This window comes from Monodelphis domestica, chromosome 6 (assembly GCF_027887165.1).
Source record: "Monodelphis domestica isolate mMonDom1 chromosome 6, mMonDom1.pri, whole genome shotgun sequence".
Classification (NCBI taxonomy): domain Eukaryota; kingdom Metazoa; phylum Chordata; class Mammalia; order Didelphimorphia; family Didelphidae; genus Monodelphis; species Monodelphis domestica.
The window spans coordinates 253458497-253484174 of record NC_077232.1 but is presented as its reverse complement, the minus strand read 5'-3'; the positions used below and the strand labels follow the sequence as shown (position 1 = coordinate 253484174).

The 25678-nt window shown below is 35.7% G+C and overlaps 1 long non-coding RNA gene across 1 annotated transcript; it reads right to left on the bottom strand.

Moving 5' to 3' along the window:
• Positions 1 to 2233: 2233 nt before the first annotated feature.
• LOC130455101 (uncharacterized) lies at positions 2234 to 22120 on the bottom strand. The gene is made up of 2 exons (XR_008912991.1): positions 21995 to 22120; positions 2234 to 2428 (listed from the first exon to the last, which is right to left on the bottom strand). It is a non-coding gene; the product is annotated as an uncharacterized LOC130455101 (long non-coding RNA).
• Between the last annotated feature and the right edge of the window lie 3558 nt (positions 22121 to 25678).

Here is a 25678-nt window from a genome sequence, read left to right as displayed (position 1 = left end):
ATTTCAGCAGCAAGAATTAGAAAGAGAAATTCCATTTAAAATTACCCTCGACAATATAAAATAATTAGGAATCTATCTGTGGAGACAAACACAGGAACTATATGAACACAACTACAAAATACTCTCCACACAATTAAAACTAGATCTAAACAATTGGAAAAATATTGACTGCTCATGGGTGGGACAAGCTAACATAATAAAAATGACAATCTTACCCAAATTAATTTACTTATTTAGTGCCATATACATTGAACTACCAAAAAACTTCTTTATGGAATTAGAAAAAAATAACAAAGTTCATTTGAAAGAACAAAAGATCAAGGATATTCAAGGAAATCATGAAAAAAAAATGCAAAGGAAGGAGGCTTTGCAGTCCCAGATCTCAAACTATACTATAAAGCAGTGGTCATCAAAACAATTTGGTACTGGCTAAGACAGAAAGGAGTATCAGTGGAATAGACTTGAGGTAAATGACCTCAGCAAGACAGTTTATGATAAGCCCAAAGATCCCGGTTTTGGGAATCAAAACCCACTATTTGATAAAAACTTCTGGGAAAATTGGAGGATAGTATGTGAGAAATTAGGTTCGGATCAATATCTCACACCCTACACCAAGATAAACTCAGAATGGGTGAATGACCTGAATATAAAGAAGGAAACTATAAGCATATTGGGCGGACATAGAATAGTATACTTGGCAGATCTATGGGAAAGGAAAGACTTTAAAATGAAGCAAGAGCTAGAAAAAATCTCAAAATGTAAAATCAATAATTTTGATTACATCAAATTAAAAAGTTTTTTTACAAACAAAACTAATGGATCCAAAATTAGAAGGGAAGCAACAAATTGGGAAACAATCTTCATAACAAAAACCTCTGACAAAGGTCTAATTACTCAAATTTATAAAGAGCTAAACCAATTGTACAAAAAATCAATCCATTCTCCAATTGATAAATGGAAAAGGGACATGAGTAGGCACTTTTCAGTCAAAAAGATAAAAACCATTAAAAAGCATGTGAAAAAGTGTTCTAAATCGCTTATAGTAAGAGAAATGCAAATCAAAACAACTCTGAGGTATCACCTCACACCGAGCAGATTGGCTAACATGACAGCTATGGAAAGTAATGAATGCTGGAGGGGATGTGGCAAAGTAGGGACATTAATGCATTGCTGGTGGAGTTGTGAATTGAGCCAACCATTCTGGAGGACAATTTGGATCTATGCCCAAAGGGTGATAAATGACTGTCTGCCCTTTGATTCAGCCATAGCACTGCTGGGTTTGTACCCCAAAGAGGTAATAAGAAAAAAGACATGTGCAAGAATATTCATAGCTGTCCTCTTTGTGGTGGCAAAAAATTGGAAAACGAAGGGTGCCCTTCAATTGGGGGATGGCTGAACAAATTGTGGTATATGTTGGATGTTGGAATACTATTGTGCTAAAAGGAATAATAAAGTGGAGGAATTCCATGGGAAATGGAACAACCTCTAGGAATTGATGCAAAATGAGAGGAGCAGAACCAGGAGAACATTGTACAGAGAGATTGATACACTGTGGTACAATTGAATGTAATGGACTTCTCCATTAGTGGCAAGGTAGTGATTCTGAACAACTTGGGGAAATCTATGAGAAAAACTACTATCCACATCCAGAGGAAACACTGTGGGAGTAAAAACACAGAAGAAAAACAACTGCTTGAATACATGGGTTGAAGGGATGTGGTTGAGGATGTACACTCTAAATGAATATCCTAGTGCAAACAACAACATGGAAATAGGTTCTGATCAAGGACACAAGTAATACCCAATGAAATTGTATGTGGGCTGTGGGAAGGGTTGGTGGAGGGAAGGGAGGGTAATAATGTGATTATGGTAACCAAGGAATAATGTTCTAAATTGACTAAATAAACTAATTCAAATGGAAAAAAAAAGATCGCTAACCCACTGATGATGAATAAGAATGCTGTGAAGATTAAATTTAACTCTCCCCTGATTGTGAAAATGAAATTAATTAACTACCCACTGATTGTGAAGGTTAAATTGTAACCCCTGCCCATTTTTAGATTTACTCACCCAAAGTGTAAACATCCCACTTAATGATTAAGTGGGAGGTCTGTGACCCACATGTGCAATAGTGGGTGATGAATCAGAATTGACTGACTGCCTCCTGGGCAGTCCTAAGCCAGGCTTTAGACTATGATTTGTATATGTAAAAAGTGGAAGAAGACACAGGAAGTGATGCAAAAGAAAGCATCTTTAAAAGGAATTACAAGTTCCTATAAGAGAGAGTTCTTCATTCTTTGGAGTGGAGGCTGGTAGAGAATCTGCTGACTGGACCGGAAACCTTTTTCCTGGTGAAACTGTTCTAAAATTTCTTCCTTTGGACTGACACATGGTGAGTGAAAAGTTGACTCTTAACTGCTGGATTTTTCTGGAAAAAAAAAAAAACAACTAGCCTCAGGAGAGACTTACCTCTTGAGAGAGACTTCCCCAGGTCCTTGGCTTTGCAGAGGCCTAAGACTAATTCCCCTTGTCAGGGTTGAGCCAGGGGCTGGGAATAAATTACTTAATGCTTAAGTTAGATATCTTACCCTAACCTCTCTCTGATTTTCTTACTTCGCTCTTTCTATATTTTGTAAATAAATTGTAAATAAATCTCTTCGGAATTAATATAAATTCTTGGCAACCCTATTTTTAAATATAATCCAATCCAAGCCATTTTATATAATAACCCCCCCCCCCCTTACAATGCTCACTAATAGAAATTAAATCTGTCCAACAGCTGAAGTTAGGGAGGGTAGAGAGAAGAATGATAAGAAATTTGGCTCTAGAATCCCAAGATCTAATATCTCTTTGGCTTCTGTATCTTTGGGCAAATCACAACCTTCCTATATGTCACTTTCCTCATCTATAAAAAACAAAAAACAAAGAGACTAAATTATCAGGCCTCTCATGGTCCTTCCAACTTTAGATATGTTGAACCTATAAAATTTATTTGGGAGGGGACATTTAGTGGCTTAAAAACCCAACACAAATTCATTTTCCATGTACATAAACAGAAGAGGTATAGAAACATAGACGAAATGTTTATTTCTAAGAGCTAAGACTTTTCCATATTTCTGTGATTCTCATAGAAATGTAAGCATTTGGATATCAAAAAGAGAATACTGGAAAGTTTGGAGATGTGAATTTGGCAGCCACTTGATGGATGAATTCTAAGCATAGAAGGCCATTAGCAATTTCATCATTGGTTCTAGCTAGTCATTATCCCCCATATTCAAAGAGGACCAAAATGACATCACTTTGTTGGGTTAATGTATAGTTTGTCCATTTTTGGCTGATCATAGCAATATAAGCATGAAAGTCTCAATCACAAGTCAGACAAAAATAACCCATATGAACACTTGGGATGGACAATTCTAGCTGTGGTCCAGTGAGAGCACTGGATTTAGAATGGAGGAACCAGGGTTAAATTCCTTGTTCATTTACCCAATACCTGAGTCATCTTGAGCAAGTCATGTAATATATTGGTTCCTTCATTTTCTCATCTGGAAAATGGGGTAATTGGACCAGCACTTAAGTCCCTTTCTAGACTCTAAATCTAAGATCCTATGCCTACAATAAACAGAAGTTTATTATTATTATTAGTTCTAGCAAGTTAAACTTTCATTATAGAAATAGTAAAATTTTTAAAGTTCAAATTTCCTCCACTGAGAAAATATTGTCTTGACCAATTACCTAAAATCTCATGTTTTTATTATTTTTATTAAAATGTATATTTTTCAGAAATGGTTTTAAGCATTTTTCTAGAAAACATTTTTCCTAGGGAAATAATATTTAGAGGTTAAAAATTTGATGTTAGAATATTTATAAAGTGCAAGGAAATTTGAGGAGAAGGAAGTTCTCAGCTTAAAGTAATCTATCAAGGTTTTGTCTGACATATGCTGAAATCAGTTTTTCTACATTCCTTTGTGGTTTAAAAAAAAGATTCATAGTAAGATTAAAATAAAATCCAAGAGATGTAGTTATTCTACTTGTGAATTTCCATAAAAAAATAAAGTGGGTAAATCACCTATTTTTACATATTTGGATAAGAATAGGGAACCAAGAGCCTTGGGACTTAATATTAAGTACTGGCTCTTCCACGGACCCGAATTACCCACTTAATCTGTCCATGATTCAAGTGTCTCATCTGTAACATGAGCACATTCATTCTCATGCATCAGTATAGGCCTATGAGAGTTTCTACTTGCAAGCTCTTTCCACTAGACAAAGATGAAACATCACAAAAGCAATGAATTTTGTTTTGCAAAGATATTTTATTTTACCAATAACATGTAATAACAATTTTCCATGTAAGTTTTCTGAAGTTATAAGACCCAAATTGTCTTCCTTCCCTCCTAGTAAGCAGTTAGATTTGGATTATACATGTATTATCATGAAAAAAAAAACATATTTCCATATTATTCATTGTTGTAAAAGAATAGTCATATAAAACCAAAATCCTAAAATAAAAACACAAATAATTGAAAGTGAAAAATGGTATATTCTGATCTGTATTTTGAGTCCAACAGTTCTTTCTCTGGAACTTGATAGCATCCTTTGTCATAAGTCTTTCAGAATTGTCCTAGATCACTGCGTTGCTGAGAATAGCTAAGTCTTTCACAGTTGATCACCTGACAATATTGCTATTACTATACACAATGTTCTCCTGGTTCTGCTTATTTCATTCTACATCAGTTAATGTAGGTCTTTCCAGCTCTTTCTGAAATCAATTTGTTCATCATTTCTTATAGCACAATATAGTATTACATCACCATTATATAGCACAATTTGTCCAGCCATTCTCCAATTATTAGAATTTCCCTTCAATTTCCAATTTTTGCCACCACAAAAAAAGCAACTATATATATTTTGTATAAGTAGGTCCTTTCTCCCTTTTTGGATCTCTTTGGGATACAGACTTCATAGTGATATTACCAAATCAAAGGGTTTTGTAGTCCTTTGGGCACAGTTCCAAATTGTCATCATCAGTTCTCAACTCTACCAACAATCCATTAGTGTCCCAGTTTTGCCATATCTCCTTCAACATTGATCACTTTCCTTTAGTGTCATAATGGCTAATCTAATAGGTATGAGGTGGTGCCTCAGAGTTGTTTTAATTTGCATTTCTCTAATCGAGGGATTTAGAACATTTTTTCATGTGATTATTAATAACTTTGACGTCATCTGAAAATTGCTTGTTCATATCATTTGACCATTTGTCAATTGGGGAAAGGCTTATAGTCAGTCCTATACATTTGACTTCTCTATATGTCTGAGAAATGAGATCTTCATCAGAGAAATTTGTTAAATTTTTTTTTTGTTTCTTGTTTCCTTTCTAATCTTGGTTACGTTGGTTTTGTTTTTACAAAACCTTTTTTTTTTTTTAACTTAACATGAACAAATCATTGCTTTTACATCTTATAATGTTCCCATTTTTTATTGGGTAATAAATTCTTCCCAACTCCATCGATCCATCATCCTATTTCTTAGCCAGTACCAGATTGTTTTGATGATTACTGCTTTATAATATACTTTGATATTTAGTACTCATAGGCCATCTTCCTTCACATTTTTTTCATTAATTCTCTTTATCTTCTTGATCTTTTGTTCTTCCAGATGAATTTTGTTATTTTTCTCTAGCTCTATATAATAATTTTTGGATAGTTTGACTTCTGTGGCTGAAAAAGTAAATTAGTTTAGGTAAATTGGACATTTTTATTATATCTGGCCTACTGAGAAGCAATTAATTTTTTCCCAATTGTTTAGATCTGACTTTATTTGTGTGAAAAGTGTTTTGTAATTGTGTTCATATAATTCATGTGCTTGTCTCTACAAGTAGACTCCCAAGTATTTTTTTCCTACAGTTATTTTAAATGGAATTTTTCTTTTTAATTCTTATTTCTGAACTTTGTTGGTTATTGAACCTTCTCTGACCAATTCTGGACTAATTTTCCCTTGCTTTGAATTCCTTGAGCACATTTAAAATGACTGATTTAGAACCATAAAATCTGGGCTCAAACCACTAACTGCTTGTTTCCTATGTGACTCAGCCTCTCTGAGATTCAGATTTCTTAGCTATAAAATAACGGGTAGATAAGGTAGTTTTAACCTGGTGTCTCTGGTCTTACTTTTTATATATTATATATAATATATATGCATATATATATCACACACCTATATACTGCATACACAACTATATATTCTATATAAAACTATGCTGCTTGTAATTGTCTTGGAATTGTATTCTGTTGACTTCTCTGCATATCCTGTCTCTCCAGACAAATAAATAACTACTCAAAGGCAGGCATGCTGTACTCTACTTCTTTCATATTCTCCATAATGCCCAATATAATACAATGCACACTCAAATGTAAATATTCAAAGACTTACAACTTCATTCAAATAGGAACTTCCTCCAACAATGCAGATCCGATCACAAATCATCTATAACTTACGGTATTGGGGAGTTGAAAGAGGCTTTCTGGACACAGAGTCAATAAGTTCCAGAGGAGAAATTTGAACCTAGGTCTTCCTGCCTTAACGTCCAGCATTTTGACTGCTAAGCCACATTACTTCCCTATTATATACATTAAGGAATTTATGAGTGAATAGGTCACTGAGCATCTTGAATTCATTACTTCCAAAATAGAACTCAGTATCTCCGTCTCACACATCCACACCACCCCCCAAAATCATCCCTCTGCCAAATGTCCCTTATCTTGCCAAGTGCTCCTCCATCTTTCCAGTCTCCCAGTTTCACTATTTTGATGTCATCTTTGGGCACTGATTCTGACTCATTTCAAAATCTGAGTAGTTGCTTTTCAGGGAGAGCCAGATATAATCACACAGGTAATCATGATAGGGTCTGGAGCTAAAAAGCCACACAGTGGAGGACAATGGACTTAGTGAGGAAGACTTGGGTTCAAATCACAGATCTTTAATAGCTATGTGACCCTGGAAAGTTATAGTTACTTCCTCTCTCTAGGTCTCACTTTATATCCAGAAAAGTAAACGGGTTGAACTCAAATAACCGAAGTTCCTTCCAGCCTCACATGAATGGTCTTCTGTCTGGTCTGGCTTTGTTTCTGACTCAGTCTGATACCTTATTTAGCTATATTCACTTTACAAATATTTATTAAAACCTATTATGTGCAAGGCAGAGTACTGGGCTAGGAGGTAAAAGAGCTATAAAAATATGATTTTTCTATGTGGTCTTAACTCTCAAGAAGCTTTACTTCCCCCAAAAGTGTTCATAGTCTTGTAATATGGATTCATACATGATGTGAATGTCATAAATGTTTACCTCATCCTTCACAGAAAAGAGAATTGAATGGAAGTGAATGATGAAAATGCAAAGCTTTCACACAAGTTAAATAGGATTGCTATTAGAGATTCAACATTACCAGATGGTATCTGTAAGAAAGTAAACCACACTAAACAACCATGTTTGACTCCTCTATTTAAACTGAATGCAACAGATTAGTTTCAGTGGAAGTTTCTATTCCCTCTCCCCCTTTCGTTATTGCATTTTGGGGAGTAGGGCAGGGTTCAGGGAAAGGTGTAGGTAGTTGTTGGTCCTGACTTGTGATTTCATCCATATGGAGGATTCCTAGCATGTAAGATTCTACCAATAATACATGGAAGTAACTTTGAGGAAACTTAAGTCTTAGAGAGTTGAATACATCACCAAAGGGTTAAATGACTAACCCATCATCTATCTCAAAGCTAGAATGTGTCAGAAAATTTTTCAACTTTTGTTTCAGAACTTGAACCCAAGTTTTCTGGACTCCAAGGGTGGCCTTCTTCCCACTCCACCATGATATCTCACATAATGCTGTTTACTCCTTACATCATGTGGGTGTTTTTGAAAGTCTTAATGACCACAATTTACTTTATAATGGTCAAAAAGCCACAAAAATGAGGTCATGAAAGCATACTCATTTGCATTTCCCTTCATGCACATGCCTGGTCAGAGATCAGTTTTCTCCAAAATTTATCTTTCCAAGTTGGATCCAGCTCATAATGAGCACTCAGCAAATGTTTGCTGATGGAGATGACCATAATGTGAAAATCTGTCACTAGAACTTAGATCTTGAAACCAGAAAATTTGTTTTGACTACATATCTTTTTAAAAAATAAAAGACCTAATTCTTTAGAAGATAAAAAAAAAACCTTCTGGTTTCAATATTCAAGAAATATTTCTATTTTGAAGTCCAAGCTAATTTGAAGTCTACTGCAATAGGATACTGTCCCAGCTGAAATGTGGCTAAGATTCTCCATAGATCTGGGTTCCTTCTTTGCTGCCATGGCCCTTTAACACATTGGGCTGCTAATTTAGCCCCTTGATCTGGTGGAGAGCATACATATCATATCAATATCCTCCTAAGAATCTCGTAAAAGGCAGCAGACTCTTCTCTAATAGAGAGATGTTTAGGTTTGTAATTAACACAGGGGAAGAAAATGATTTCAGTGTTTTACTTGAGGGCTTACGGTTTACACCCCAGGTGGAGAGAGATATCAATTGTTCCAAAAAGCAAATAAAAAATAGTTCAGAAATATGGGCACCATAAGAAATGTCTTTAGTAATAGATGACGATAGTTACTATTTGGGAAAGAAGTTTAGAGGATAGTTTGAGGGAAGTGGAGAAAAGATAGAAAATGAGAACAGTAAATAATAAACTATGCCTAGCATTTATTTGATTACTACATACTATTCAAATATTTACATTTTTCTATAAAACCCCTATGAAGTAAACAGAGAAGCTGCTATTCTTTCATTTTAGATATTTTACAGCATAAAGAAGTTAGAGAATCATAAAGTTAGTACCAGAAGGGATCTTGGCCATCAAATCCAACTATCATTTCACAGAGGAGAAATTGTTACTGTTCAATTGTTTTGGTGATGTTTGACTCTTCATGACCTTGTTTGGGGTTTCCTTGGGAAAGATCCTGGAATGGTTTGACATTTCCTTTTTGTTTTACAAATGAGGGTACTGAGACAAACAGTTAAGTGACTTATCCAAGGTCACATGACTAGTAAGTGACTGAGACTGAATTTGAAGACAGGTCTTCCTAACTCCACTGTGACACTTTGATGTCCACAGGTGAGACAACAGAGTTACAAAGACATAAAAGGTCACAGGAAATAATTGTATAAGAATTGAATTTTTTCTTACTCCATTCCCAGTGATAAATCTGTAATACTGTCTTACCAAAATCTAGTACATAAGTTCATGGAAGGTTCAAGATCTTAATATCATTCCAATACCACCGATGCCTTCTCCACTTCAACCATAGCAACAACAATAATAACAGTTTCACTCAGTCCAGCCACCATCTATCTCTTGTCCTGCATTTCCCATACATTCTTTTCTTGGTTAAGTTCCTAGAGAGCTCAGTCTACACTAGATAACTTTATTTTTGCCTCTTTCTACCCATTCTAAATCTTCTTCATTTTGACTTGTCTCCTTCAGAATTCCCAACAATCTCTTAGTTACCCAATCTAATGGCTTCTTCTTAGTCATCATCCTTCTTGGCCACTCTGCAGCCTATAACATTGTTAATCATCTTCTTCTCCTGGATATTCTATCTTCTGGTTCTCCTACTACCAGTCTCACTATTCTTTCTCAGTTTCTTTTTCAGAATCTTCATCCAGTTCATGCCTATTTGGTGTAGAATGTTGGACCTAGAATCAGGAAGAACTGAGTTCAAATCCTACCTCAGGTACTTATAGTATGACCCAGAGCAAATCATTAAACACTGCCTGCCTCAGTTTCCTCATCTATAATAATAAAGATTTTGGAGGAAAAATGAGATATTTTAAGTGTTTTGCCAAACTTGGAGCATTATATAAATGATATACTTATATATTAAGTATATATTTACTTAGAAATAATATAAACAAATATTGCTGTCATATATTTTTACCCCTATCACATCTCTTTACTCACTTTGCAGCTGCCCTGCAACAGATACTTGTCACATCTCTACTGGTCTCTTGAAATAGCTTTTTAGTTACTCTATTTTGCTTCACTTGAATTCTATCCCTCCTCCACACAGCTGGCAAAGTGATTTTTCCTAAAATGCATAAGTGAACAGGCAGCCCGATGGCATAGTGAGTAGAGTGCCAGGCTGGGAATCATGAAGACTCCTCTTCCTGAGTTCAAATCTGGTCTCAGACATTTACAAGCTATGTGACACAGAGCAAGTAATTTATCCCTCAGTTTCCTCATCTGTAAAATGAACTGGAGAAGGAAATGGCAAACCAGTCTTGTACCTTTGCCAAGAAAACCCTAAAAGGGGTCATGAGAAGTTGGACGTAACTGAAACAATTTCATAGCAGCAGCATCCATATTACCTCCCCTTACTCCATTTGGTAGTTCCCTAATGCCTCTAGAATCAAATATAAATAAAGCCCCCTCACAACTCGTCCCCTTCCTACCTCACTAGTCTTTCATTTTCCTTCACACACTCAGATGAATTGGAATACTTTCAGAGCCTTGTATTCAACATTCCATCTCCTAACCTCTTGTATTTGCACTGATTGCCACCCCCCTTCCTTGGAATGTGTCCCTTCTCACCTATGACTCTTATCCTCTCTGGCTTCTCTCCAGACCCAGCTGTATTCCTGCTGTCTGCAAAAAGGCCTTTTCTGGTTCTCCCCACTCCCTTCCCTCTAAGATCACTTTCCATTTACACCGTATATATCTTATACATACACAGTTGTTTCTCCCATTAGAATGTGAGTTCCTTTTGAGCACATCATTAATTTTCCTTTTTTTTTGTATATCTGCAGGGCTTAGAACCCTGAAGAGCGCTGAGCAAGTTCTTAATAACATGTGTCAATGGACTGACCAACTAACTTAAGAACTCTTGAATGGAAATTTCTCCATGCTGGTTTGTCCATTTCCTCCTCGTCAGCAGATAAACGAATCAGATCATTGCCTTATCTGACTATTAGTCTTCTCTGTGTACAGGATCCCATATTACTTTAACTTTTCTTCATAGGTCTTGTTTTTCAAGACCCAGGATATTTTTTGTTTCTCTCTTCTGACCCCCACCTCCTTTCCACGCTCCTCTCTACTTGTAACAACAACAGCATTTTAAGACTAAGGAAACTAATATGCACAATGACTTCAGTAATGTAAGTGTAAAGAATACCACAACAAAAAAGGTAAAATGCTCTGTAATTATAATGACCAATAATCTTGGCCTCAGAAAAGAAGAGGATATCCTCTTGCTTCCTTTAGTTTGAGAAGTGTGGGGATCCTTGGGCATGGAATGCCACCTACATCATATTTGCTTTCTGACTGGGTTTTTGTTCTTGTTTCACAGGCAGATTCACTATGGTGAGAGTCCAGTATATTGGCAAGTTAACTGTGTGATTAAAACAAAAAACATTAATAATACGAAACCAAAAGAAAATAATAATCATATGAAACCAAGCAAAAATAGTGGGAGCTGATAGGAGAGTAGTCATGAGATGTCTGGATAAATGTCTAGGTCTTATCAATTCCTCACTTTTTCCTTTACCTGCTTCCTATTGCCTGTAAAACAAAGATATGGGGACCCTTAGGAAAAGGCCCTAACAATGAGCACTATATTCATTTTTTTATTTTTTTTTAATTTTTATTATGATGTAAAACTTCCATATTGGTCATTGTTGTAAGAGCAAAGTCATACATAACCAAAGCCGCAAAATGAAACCATAAATACACTGATGGGAAAGACGACTCCCACAGTTCTTTCTCTGGAGGTGGATAGCATCCCTAGTCATAACTCTTTCAGGACTGTCCCTGATCATTGAATTGCTGAGAATAGCCATGTTTTCACAGATAATCATCATCCAGTATCGCTGTTACTATGTATAATGTTCTCCCAATCTGCTTATTTCACTCCACATCAGTACCCATAGACCTTTCCAGTTTTTGCTGAAATCATCCTGCTTGTCATTTCTTAAAGCACAATAGTATTCCATCACCATTGTATACCACAATTTGTTCAGCCATAATTGAGGGACACCGCCTCAGTTTCCAATTCTTTGCCACTACAAAAAGAGCTGTCATAAATATCTTTGTACAAAGAGGTTCTTTCCCTTTTTTTATCTCTTTGTGATACAGATCCAATAGTGGCATTATATGCACAGTTTTAGAGTCCTCTGGACATAGTTCCAAATTTGAGCAATATATTCTTAACCATTTAGATTCATTTAGATTTCAGTGACCTGTGAAACATATTCTCACCAATTCCTAAATGCTCTGTTTGTTTCTCTGTAAAGGACCTTTCTGATATACTTCTCTCCTTTGAACTCACATTATGTTTTATTATACTGTCCTCAGTAATGATGCTTGCCCTGACCCCCTTCAAAGACTCGAAGACATTGATTAGCTCCCCATCATCATTTGGTTAAATGGGATATATTGAATTATTTCAATTTCCATCAGAAATCAATCCAGCCAGCTCCCAAGCCCTATTTGAATTGTAGGCAGAGTCCATTTGAAAAGACTGAAGCAGCCCATAGGCTAGCAATGGGAGAGAGGAAAAAGCAAAAGTTGCTTACAAAGATCATTTCAGGCCCATCAGAGTTGACTTTGTAAAGAAAAATATTGATGAATGTTGTGTATATGGGGAATGCTTGATTGAAAGGAAAGGAATATTTCCAGAGCGGGGGAAGAGAGACTGGAGCTGGTATTTTGCAAGTGAGGAATTGTTCCTGAATTGGAAACCTTTAACCCTTTCCAGGTGAGCAACACCTGGAAAATGTATGCTTTCAGGTCATGGAAGAGCTTGGGTGCAGGCACTTGTCCAGAATTTGCAGGAGAGCTTCCAACAGCTGGGAGGTGGGTGAGCTTGTCAAGTCCCCTGTTTTAAAGACTCCCAAGGGCCCAGAGACAAGTCAGACTCAGGTGCATGTAAAGATTGGGGGTGGAAGCAGCGATAGACTAATTTGAGAAGTGGATTGGAGCTGTACTTGGTCTGGGGCTAAAAGAAGGAACTGGATTGCTTAACATACATGTCAGGGATTAGGGAGGAAGGGAAGGAAAAGGGAACCTGCAGCTGGGATATGGCTTATGTCACTTGTAGAGACTGTAAATGAGTCTATTGTTGAAGGCTTCAAGATCTCAGCGCACAGATTCTCAGAATACCTGGCATTCTTGTCAGCAGCATACTGACACCGAATGGAGCAGAGATCAATGAGAAAAAAATGAAAGATAACATAAAGGATCCTTCCCTATGATATAGGTTTAATTAAGAGAAACAAGATAAAGAATACATTTATTTATTATGAAAAGAAATTCCTAGATTTTAGAAATAGGAAAAGGTAAAACAATGTTCTATGTGGAGTATAAAGGCTAGTCAGGGCATCAGAGGAAGCATACCTTGTAAATATGAAGACCAGTAATCAATATTAGGTGTTCAGGTGAAAAAGAATAGCTTCAGATTGGGAAGTGCATGGATATTTATCATATATATATATATATATATAATGACTTCTTAATATATTTTTTCTTTATAACATGATTGTGTAAGTACATACCATATTTTACTTATATAATTTCATTTTCATATTTTGTATAATAAGAAGTGGCATGGTGTAATAAATGGAGGGCTACCCTCAGAGCCAAGAAGACTTGGGTTCAAATCCTGCCACAGGCACATATTGATTATGTGACCTGGACAAGTTACTCTAAACCAGTGGCATCAAACTCAAAAAGAAATAGGAGCCACTAAACCAAATATAAGGATCCCTAACAGTGATATGTTGGCTTCAAAAAGCACATATTAACATTAGCTGTATTCTTTTGTATTTTTATTTTGTTAAATATCTCCCCAATATATTTTAATCTAGTTCAATGCTTACTCAGCCTGCCTGTTTGATACTTCTCTAGGCTCCAAAGACTGAAAGTTTCTGAAAAAGTGTCAACCTAATTTTGGAGTTTCCCATACTCATAAAATCACAGGTCCATCCTCATCCCTAAAAAACAATCATATCTATAAAATAAAATGTTATGCTTATTTAAATTGATTTAAATATTACTTTAATATGTAAATATTTAAAGTATTTAATTTTATTTAGATATTATTTTAAAATAAATATTTAATATTTAAAATATAAGAAGCCATTTTTGAACATTTATTATGTGTAAGGCACTGTGCTAAATTCCAGTAATATAAAGAAAGATAAAAGCAAGGTCCTTAACCTCAAGCACCTCATGATCCAATGAGGGAGTCAACATAGAAATAGCAATGTACATATGAGATAAGAACCAGATAAATGGGCCATCATATTAGAGGGAAGGCCCTAGCCATTTTGGGGAGAAAGGCCCAGAAAAGGCCTCTTGCAGAATATGGAATTTGACCTCAGTCCTGACGGACTCTAGGGAATTAGAAGCAAAGGTAAGAGGAGAGAGAGAGCAGTTTAGGAATAGGGGACAGCAAATGGAAAGATACAAGGTCAAAATGGAGCAGTTAGTAAGCATTATCATGAGCCAAATATTGTGCTAAGTGCAGGAGACTGAAAGAAAGGCAGGAGGACACTCCCTGCTCCCAAAGAGATCTCAGTTCAGTGGGGCAGATAGCATAAGAACAAGTATGTAGCAATAAGTGATAAGTAGGAAAGCAGGATAAATAGGGAGTAGTCTCCGAGGGAAGATGCTAAGATTAAGGGGGAATTGGAAAGGCTTCCTGCAGAAGATCAATCAATCCATAAACATTTATTGAACACTATGTGTCTGTGCCAGGCACTGTACTGAGCTATAGGGATACAGAAGAAGCAAACAACAGTTCCCGCCCTCAAGGAGCTTACAGGTGAATAGAAGAGACAACATGTAGACAAATATATAAAAAGCAAGTTTATTTACAGGATGGATAGAATTGGACTTGAGTTGAGATTTGAAGAAAGGTAAAGATACCAGCAGGTCAAGATAAATAGGGGGGAAAAACCCAATGTATGACTTTCTAATATATTTTTTCTTTCTAATATATTTTTATGAGTGCATATTCTGTTTTATTTACATAATTGCCTTTTCATATTTTATATATGTCATGGAGGCAGACAATGAAAATGCCAAGAGTCTGGTAATGGTAATATGTGAGGAATAGCAAAGAAGTCAGTGTGAATGAATAATACTCTATAGAGTATTTGAAGGAGAGTGAGGTCTAAGAAGACTGGAAAAGCAATAGGTGCCAAAGTTACAGAAGGTTTTCAGAGCTGAACAGAGGGTCCTATATATGATCCCAAAGGTAATAAGGAACTACTGGAATTTATCAAATGGGAGAGAAGAGTGGCATAGATAGATTCACATTAGAAAGATCAATTTGACAACTAAAAGGAGGATTGTTTGGAGTGGGAAGATACTTGAAGCAAAGTACACCCCCTCCATATGATGCTATAATTTATTTGGGTTTTTTTGAAATTTTAATTTAATTAGTCAATTTATAATATTTTTCCCTGGTTACAAGAATCATGTTCTTTCCCTCACCTCTCCCCACCCCCTCCCATAGCTGACATGCAATTCCACTGGGTTTTACATGTGTCCTTGATCAGAACCTATTTCCATGGTGTTGATGTTTGCAGTGGGATGTTCATTTAGAGTCTACATCCCCAATCATATCCCCATCGACCCATGTATTCAAGCAGTTGTTTTTCTTCTGTGTTTCTGCTTCCACAGTTCTTTCTCTGGATGTGGATAGTGTTCTTTCTCATAGATCCCTCTGGGTTGTTCTGAATCATTGCATTGCATCTAGTAGAGAAGTCCATTACATTCAATTGTAGCACCGATACTATAATTTATTGATGATTCAATTAAGGGTTTTCCGTCCATCAAAGTCACATTCACAGTTGGACCGTGCACTTGGAGGGAGTGAAGTGGTATGTGAAGTCTTTGTTCTAACCAATAAATGTTCAGAGAATTAAGTCACAGTGAAAACCAGGAAGTAGGCTGGTTAAAGGCTAGATTGTTACTGATATGGCTGTATTTGCATGCCCAGAACTCTGTGGTCTGTGGTCAGTTCTCATGAAGAAAATTGGCACCATTTTCCAGTATATCTGCAGATATGCAACACCTCTGCCTGCAGTGAGACCCAGACAGAAATGTATGCATACATGTATATGTGTGTTTCCAATACCTTGACTTATGAAGCCTTTTCCTAATTCCTCCACACTTGCTAGTTCTTACGTCTATTTTGTATGTATCTTGTATGTACTTCTATATGTCCATGTTATCTTCCTTAACAGAATGTAAGTTCCTTGAGATCAGGGATCTTTGAATGTAAAATCTTTGAGATCATTTGTGTCTTTGTATCCCCTACAACCTAGCAGACTGCCTGATACATAGTAGATGTTTTAAAAATATTTGTTGATTGAATAACTGTGGTTTCTTTTTAATTTCCACCTAAAGTTCAGATGTCAAGAATTAATAAATTTAATTGATTATGCAACTCAACACACTTAAGACATGTAAGATGCTATAATTTATTGTTAATTGTTGCTTATTGTTATTAATCAAGAAGAACCTAAAATAGGAGCCTAGGTTTGGTTTACACAAAAATTGAAATTATTGTGGGATGACTGGGACTTTGATTGGGGCACTAAAATTCTACTAAGTGACCATACTCCAGGTCACCACCCCTGCCACTCTCAAGATCCTGGTCCTTGGGGTGCCCACCTTCCCCCTACTACTACAACACAATTCTTGCATGATAGTACATTTATTGGAGGGAAAGAGGTAATTCCCCAAGGATAACTCACCTCAGTCACCTAAGTGTAATATATATACTTAGGTATATATATATATATATATATATATATATATATATATATATATATACTTATATTTTTTTGAGAGATTAGTACAGAGACTTGGTTTAGCTGGACATTTTATTTATAGACCCATTACTGTTTACAGTATTTTTTGCCAAGATTAATTAAGTAACAATCTTTGTGGATTCATATTGTGAGGCTACCCTCAGGAAAAGGATGGGCCTTTCTGATATTTGGTTTTTAATTTACACACACGTGCACACACATATGTTCATTTTGAAAAACAACGTGGTACAATGGAAATATCAGTGGATTTGGAGTTATAGAGCCTGAGCTCAATTCTTGGTTCTGACTCTCAAACAGATTCCATTATCTGAATTCATTATGACTGATGATTCTAAACAGAACTTTTCCTTCATTTACTCAGAGACTGAGAGAAGATCCATAGAGCTATAAAATAAAGTCATTATAATTACCAAGGGCATAAATCTGGAATATGATTCTAAATAAATATACCCAGTAATTACTTCCTGTGAGGGCATTGCTGGCAGAACAGTGAGATTTAGGGAATGCTATTTGTAAAGTACAAACATAGGTTTGGAACAAGCAAGAAAGTGAAATAATACTTGCCCAAATGGATAAGTCTCTACAGTGATGGCGAAAGAGTTTAGTCTGTCTCTCTGAAAACCATCAGCCTAGCACATCAGTGTGATTAGAAAAAGGCAAAGTCTCAAATTGTGAATAGCAAGTGGAATGTGAAATGTGACGACTTAATGCTCTTGTATAAACTGAAGAGTGAAATGAACAGAACCCTGAGAATGATTTCTGCAATAACATCGTAAAAACAAACAACTTTGAGAGCTAGAACTCTGATCAATGCAATGACTAGCTATGATTCCAGAGAACCAGTGATGAAGCATACTAGCCACCTCCTGACAAAGAAATGATGGATTTAGGGTGAACAATGAGACATATGTTTTATGAACATGGCCCATGAGGTAATTTGTTTAGCTTAAATATATATGGATGAATATAGATATAAATCCACATGTATGTATAAAGTATATGTAATATATATTCATTAAATAGGATTTGTGTTTTTTCTTTTTCCTAGTGGAATGCTGGATATTTAAAAAAAATAGATTTCTATTCCTTAAAAAAATATCCTAAATTAAAAAAAAAGAAAGTGTTAAAAGACAGCATTTTCTAAAGACGATACATGCTGACCTCTCTGAAGAGTGAATTATCACCTGACCAGTGGATAACCAAGCTTTTTAACATGACACCAATACTCAAGAGTCTTCAACAATGACTTTCTCATGTGCACTGAAGCTCAGAGTGTTCAGGCCACTTTTTTAGGAACTATTCTTTGGCTGCACTTCAGGGCCCCAACATGACTGATGGACATGCAGTCCTCAGTGGCAGCAGAATTGCTCATTACTGGAATTCTGCCAACTAGTGGAATGCCAACATCCGCTCTTTCCCCTTAGCTGCAACCTAACACCTTCAGCACTAGAAAACAGGCATATTGCCCCATCACTGACACCTCTACACTACATCAAAAGGTAGAGTGAATTCTTATGGCCTTCTGCTATGAATCAAGACTTCTCTCAATCCTGTTCCAAATGTTTTGACATTTTAATTCTTGGGCAGTTTTGTGTGAAATACTATCTCTGTTAGTTAGGGATCTGTTAAAACCACTGCAGCCATCAATGGGTCAACATGACGTGGTGCAGACAGTATTGGGCTTGAAATCAGAGAACCTGTGTTCAAATATTGACTCTGACACTACCTTTATGAACTAAGGCAAGTTGCTTCATATCTCTTGTTCTCAAGTTTCCTCAAAAGTAAACAGGGAGGTTCAACTATATGGCTTCAAAGATCTCTTACATCTTTAAATCTATGGTCCTTTTTATCATTTAGCTAAATTCTTCACCCCATTTCTGACCACCAGAGTTTAATCCATTGTTCTATTGGAGGGAGGCTAGTCAGCTCATCTGTTAAAAGAAAAATTCATTTGGCCACATCCTTAAAGCCACCTCACACTAGCTTTGGAGAGCAAATTATTAAATTTTTGTTGTGAGCATTTATATCTCCAAAATTGACAAGTGCTATAAATTAGACCTCTGAGGCAGCTAGGTGGTTCAGTGCATAGAAAGTAGGATCTGGAGTCAGGAAGACCTGAGTTCAAGTCTGGTTTCAGATATTACTAGCTGTGGGACCCTGGGCAATTCTCTTCACCCCGTTTGCCTCTGAAACTTCATGTATAAAATGAGCTGAAAAAGGAAATGGCAATCCACTATAGTATCTTTTCCCAAAAAAAACCCCAAAACCCAAAGGGGTCATGAAGAGTCAGACACAATTGAGAATGACTCAACAACAACAACAAATGATCAGAAGTCTTCAGGTAAAGCAACAGAAACATGCAGTGAGCACATGTGAGGGGTTTTCCCTAGCGAGGAAAATAGAGAGCCACAGTTTTTAAAATGAGGAAGAGAAGATAAACTGCAGAGTGATTTAGCGACATATTAAGCTAAAAGTTTAAGGTTTTTCCCTAAAGTAAAATAGTATAACTAAGCCAAAGCCTTCTTTGAAATTTACAACCATTCTTCACATGAAAGAGGTGTGACACAGTGTAGAGTTATGGAATTTAGCCCAAATGGTATTTATATTCATCATCTTCTTTATTCTCCTCATTTATCCTAAATCTCATTTACAATAGAGCCAGGGGCAGTCATGAAAATGGGAGTTCCACAGGATCATCATCCCTACTAACTCCAATGGCTTTGAAAAACAGGATGTTCTCTTTATATGTTGGACTTGGAAACCAGTCAGTCTGTTCTGTTGTAGCTCTTGCCTGAATCACACAAAAAACGCTTTAGGTTCTTTTTCTCTTTAGTTTCTTTTTCTCACCCCCTTAGCTTTTTTTTTCTACAAAGTTTTTTTTTGTGGTTAATTTTTCATCCCCTCAAGATATATTGGCACCAACTTGTCTGCCCTTATATAGGACTGAGACTTTTCCAACTCTATTAAACTCTAAAGTAACATCTTAAAAATAGAAATGCTATAGCAAGAAGATGGCAGCAGGAGTCAAGAGGTGAGGTTATTAATGCCAACTTTATGACTATATCATCTATGTCAGTTTGTGCAAATGATTGCTCCAGTCTGGGCCCTTATCTCACCATCTACAAAATGAAACAATTGTACTAGTTTTGTTTTGTTTTTAACCCTTATCTTCAGTCTTATAATCAATACTATGTATTGGTTCCAAGGCAGAAGAGTGGTAAGGGCTAGGCAATGGAAGCTAAGTGACTTGCCCAATGTCACACAGCTGGGAAGTATCTGAGGCCAGATTTGAACTTAGGACCTCCCATCTCTCGGCCTGAATTGCACTAGTTCTTATCTGAAGTTCTGTTTAGCTCTGAAATTTTATCAGGCACAAAAGGAGAAAATATGCTAATATCTTTCCATTCTCTTTGGAGGAAGACAAGGGATAAGCAAATGACAGTTTTAATTTCTAGGCCACTATTCAGCTTGAGTTTCTTAAATAAAAGAATAGAGATAATAATCTTCAATTAAAATAAACAAGTATTTGTGATGCTACATTTGAAAAGCATCATTTTATGCTATATCATATTTTAACTATATATAATTGATAATACAAATATTTATGATAAGAAATTACCAAACTTTATATTTGGTTAAAGCTCAAAAAATCATTTAAAAATCATATTTCTTCACAATAAAGATGGTAGGGGAATGAGCTCTTCAATGACTGCATCTACAGTACATTTGTTTCCAGTCTTCCTGATAGGTCTTGAATAATTAGTGTAACTGAAGATTTTCCCACTCTGTTGCACCTGGCATTACAGCATATGAAGATGGGAAGCTTTGATCTGGAACATAACCTTTATTTCTCAAGACAGACCCAGGCCAGACCACACTGGAAAAATGGTTTTGAAATTTTCATCAGAGAAACAAAACATGTGGTTGGTTGGTGATTTACAGATGCATTGAATAATTACCTGCCTTGCTAAATTGATTCCTTTCACAGCTGCAGAGACTTGGAATTGACCAAACCAATAAATAGGGCTTTAGCTTTTGGTGAGTCAATTAATGATAAGCTATTTTTTTTTTTTATTTTTGGAATAAATGGTATAAAAGAGTATAGACGCCATAGAAGACACTAGTTGGGTGAAGCAAAAATGATTGATCCATTTCACTGAGTATAAGAGTGACCACAGTAAAATCACCATGACAAATACCTTAATCATCATGGATTTGCCAAAAATATCATAGAAAGTATTTATGCAATGAATGAATGAAGATGGCCTCCAAGTTCTATTCCAAATCAAAGATCCAAAAGAGCCATACAGACAATATAATGAAATCACTAATAATCACAGCAGTTATAAAATAGCACAAAAAAGATATGAAATCATATTAGAATTGAGTTTCATAGAAAATGGAAATGTGTGGTTCTAATGTGCATCCCCAATTAGAATACAAATCTCTAAGTGGGATAGGGACCATTTCACTTTTGTTTTTTGTTGTTGTTTTTAACCTTCAGATACTAGCACAATTTCTCATATAGGCACTTAATACTCTTGGAAAATGAATGATCCCATAACAAGCATGCCTTATTATTTAGACCACGAATGAAGCTGCATCAATTCCTATTGGAAACATACAATAACTGTGGGGAAAGTTGCTGAAGATGAGGTGAAGGAGTTTCCCAAGCTATGATAGCCAAATGAAAATCACTATGAACCACAATGATGTCACAAAGTCAGGTGTCACAAAGATAAACCCCAGAAATGCCATTGCCTCCCTCCTCCTACCCTTCACCAATCTCTCCTTCAAAATCTTCAATCAGTTCTTCTACATACTCCTTTTGCTTTCACTATAATATTTCCTGAACCAGAACCAAGTAAACTACTCAATACTCACAAATACTAAACAGACTACATCCATCTGGTCCATCAAAATAACCCTATGGAATTCTTGTCTTATTGGGAAACAGTGGCAAGTGCAGTAGAGAGAATTTTCCTTCCATGCTACATACAAATAGATCTCAGCTTCCCAGAAGGCAAGTCTTTAGACACTAATATCATTTCTTCCACTTTATATTTCCCAGAATATTCTGTTGATATTTCTTTAACACCCAACCTTAGGGTAGGATCTACTCACCCACATGCTATGTTTCATATCTCTTCTAACTTTCTTTCAATTTGACTTAGTCCTCCAATCTGCTTCAGGAATGGCTGTAGTATGGGAAAAAAAATTAACACTGAAGGACTAACCTTGCAATGAGTCTCTTCAAACTTAGCTAGGTTTGTCCTTGGACAACAGAATCACAATCCTTCTCTAGGTCCCACATTCAAAGTCACATAATTTGGTAGGACCTGTAAGCATACACACTGTTGGTCTAAGATTACCTCTATGAAAAAGTATCACAGTAGGAGTTCAATAAAAGATCTCTACTCATTTTATCTTTCTCTCCCTTTCTCCATCTCTCTTTTTCTATCATCTTTATTTTTTCTATATAAATTGTAACCTTTTACTTTCTTTTTTCTATTTATTAATCTAGTTTTCATTTTCTATCCACAATTCATGTACTTATCTTTTTATTTGTTTTTTCTGTATTTTTTCTATATATAATCTCTCTCTATATTAAGCTTCATTCATCTACCATCTATCTTTTTTCTTTCTAAAATCTTTGTGCCTAACTTTCTTCATGTTATGTATATTTCTTTTTCCTATCTACCATATTTCATTTTTTAATCCATTAGTGTCTTTTTTCTTCTTATCTGTCTTCTATATTCTTCTATCTGTAATTTATTTATCTATATTTCTTCTTTTTTTCTCTCAGTAACCCATCTTTTCTCTCCAATATTACTTTTATCTACAATATATATAACATATTTTTACTATTTATCATCCATATTTTCTAATTTGTATATCTTTATTTTTTACCTATAACCAGGTATCTCTATTGGGTATTTCAATCTCTAATATCTTTCTATTTTCTTTCATCTTTTCCATCTATCTATAATTTCTTTTCAATCATCTAACAAACTTATCTATATGTAATCTAAATAATATTATGAAATATTTATGCATACTTACACATATGGATATACATATATCAATTATATATATATATATATACACAAGAATACATAAAACATTGACAGATTCATAATCTCATTGATGTGGATACAAACCATCAATACCAACCAGTTTCCATCTGTTTCATCTCATCCAATTTAAATCTTGCAAGGTTGTCCAGAGTTTCTACCTAATGTGCTTTCTATTTTTTCATATTTTGTAAGCAACAGTATAGCACTTGGCCAGCCATTTCAATCTCTTGTTGCATGAATAGCCAATCTCTTTTCCCAGTCACACATTTCCTTGATGATATATTTTGCATCCATCAAGTGTATCACAGAATTATAGGATTTCAGAATTGGAAGGGGAAGCAAAAGTCATCTAATCCAGCCAATACAGGAATAAGATGTACCTGTAAAGGAAACCTACAAGTGAATTTTCAAACTTTCTTTGAAGAATGCTAGTAATAATGGTTCCTTATTTATTATTATTATTATTGAGATTGGGCTTCCATATTTTCCCCAGTATAGCAGCTATTCATGGATCCAATCCCAGTGCTGATCAGTAACTAAATTTTATCTAGTTATTGTATTTCAGACCTGGGTCGGGTCACAATCTACTTGGACTTCCTAATCCTCCTCCTAACCCTTGCTTACTTAAAAAGGTCTAATCATGTGGATGCTAGATTTAGTATGAACACTCTATCATCTTTAGCCCTAATGCAGCTCAGAACTTGAGTTCAAGTGATCCATCAACCTCAGTACCAGTCCCCCTACTAGCAACAATTTAATTTTACAGGTGTTTACCATCACAGCCAGGCCCTTATTACTTCTAGTTTAGATATTCACCCAAATGTTCTTCATTATCCTTGTTCCCTCCAGTTCAGGAATTTCTTTGCATGGGAAGAACTTCTTAATGTTCAGTGCTATCACCACTAACAACCCATCTTTATCTACCCCCTATTCATTTTGAAGTAACTATATAACTTTCCAGAGTCATATTGCAATAATGATGTTTATCCCACCTAATTTCTAAGATACTTAAATTCATTTGGGGAAGGGGTAAAGGCATTGTTGTTCCATTTAGTTTGTTGTAGTAACTGTACATGGAATGCTAGGTGGAATGCTATGTGTTCCATAGGTGTATAAAATGCTGAGCCTGGCGTCAAGAAGACATCTTCCTGAGTTCAAATGTGACCTAATTTACTATCTGTGTGACCCTGGTCAAGTCACTTAACCCTGTTTACCTCAGTTTTACCATCTGTAAAATGAGCAGAAGAAAGAAATTGGAAAATCACTCCAAGATCTTTGCCAGGAAAATCTCAAATGAGATCACAGAGAGTCTGGCACAACTTAACAACAACAAAAGTCATTATATATACTGTCTACCTAGTTCTGAATACTTTATTACAGCTGATGCAAATCTTCCCATACTTTTCAGTATTCTTCCTATCATTTGTCCTAGTCCTATAATATTCCATGTACTACAGGATGTCCCCAAAGCCTTAGTATAGTCTCAAGCTTTTGTTTAACTCTAGAATGGTTACTAAATCAAATGACTAAATTGAGGAAATCTGATCATTTAAATACTCCAGTTCTCTGGAAATAGTAGCATTTCTCCAATAACTTCAGATTAATATGTAGGTTATTACCCTTGTTCACCTGTAGTCTAGAAAGATTCAAGAATGTGGATGGGGGGAAATGTACATCTTTATTTTCACTAATCTCTAATTGAAATTTGGCATTCCCTCCAAATATAACTCTTAAAAAATCATACGTGTGTGTGTGTGTGTGTGTGTGTGTGTGTGTGTGTGTGTGTGTGTGTGTGTGTAAGATAGGTAGATAGATGTTCTGAAAAGAGTTCCATAGATTATACCAGACTGCTAAAAGAGCATTCCTGCTTTGGTTAGATTCTTGTATGTTTCAGCACCTACTTCACAAAGACAGATTGAATATACATAAGGAGAAGGGAGAGATGTATACATGAATGCATTTATCTAAAATTAACAAAACTCTTTGGTTTGAAGTCAACTAGACCAGTGCTGAAATCACCTGCCTTAGCTTTTATGAGGACCTCCCCTCTGCATCATTGGTTTGTTTTTTTTTTTTTTCTCATGCTAGCACATCAAAACCCAAACTGTGTCTGTAACCAGTCTGTTTTTCAAATGAATAGGTCAGCCTGGTAAAGAGCCAAAATTAGCAGCCTTCCGGGCTTTTGTGATGTGGAAGCCTTCAGATCTTTTCCAGCAGAGTCCATTAAAAGGATCTTGAGCCCTTGAGGCTGAAAACAAACGTGACATTCTGCTGGGTTCAATAATTATTTGCTTCTGAGCATTTGCTTACCATTATTTTCTGTGGCCTTTTTGCATGATTTCTGTTGAGATTTCCCATATTGAAAGACCAGTATTAATTCATTATAAACCCTTTCATTCACTGATTAGTACCTTTCTGAATAAAATTCGCATATTACTCTCTTTGGTTTAAAAAAAGGGAGAGGAAAACATGGAGAAGAAAGGAAATAGGCTGCATTTAGCTTTTGCTTTTTGTTTCTTGTGAGATTTTTGGCCATATGAAACAGGAGGCATGATATTACAGTGAGTGAAAATATCAGATGTAAAATTCTTTAAAATTATTTCCATATTTATTCTTTCCTGAATTTTTCTTTGGCATTAAATAAAAATTAGTCATAGATAGTAGAATGTCTAGGGAGTATAAAATCAACAAATTGGGGAAGAAAGCAGAGATATTGTTGAGAAGTAATCAG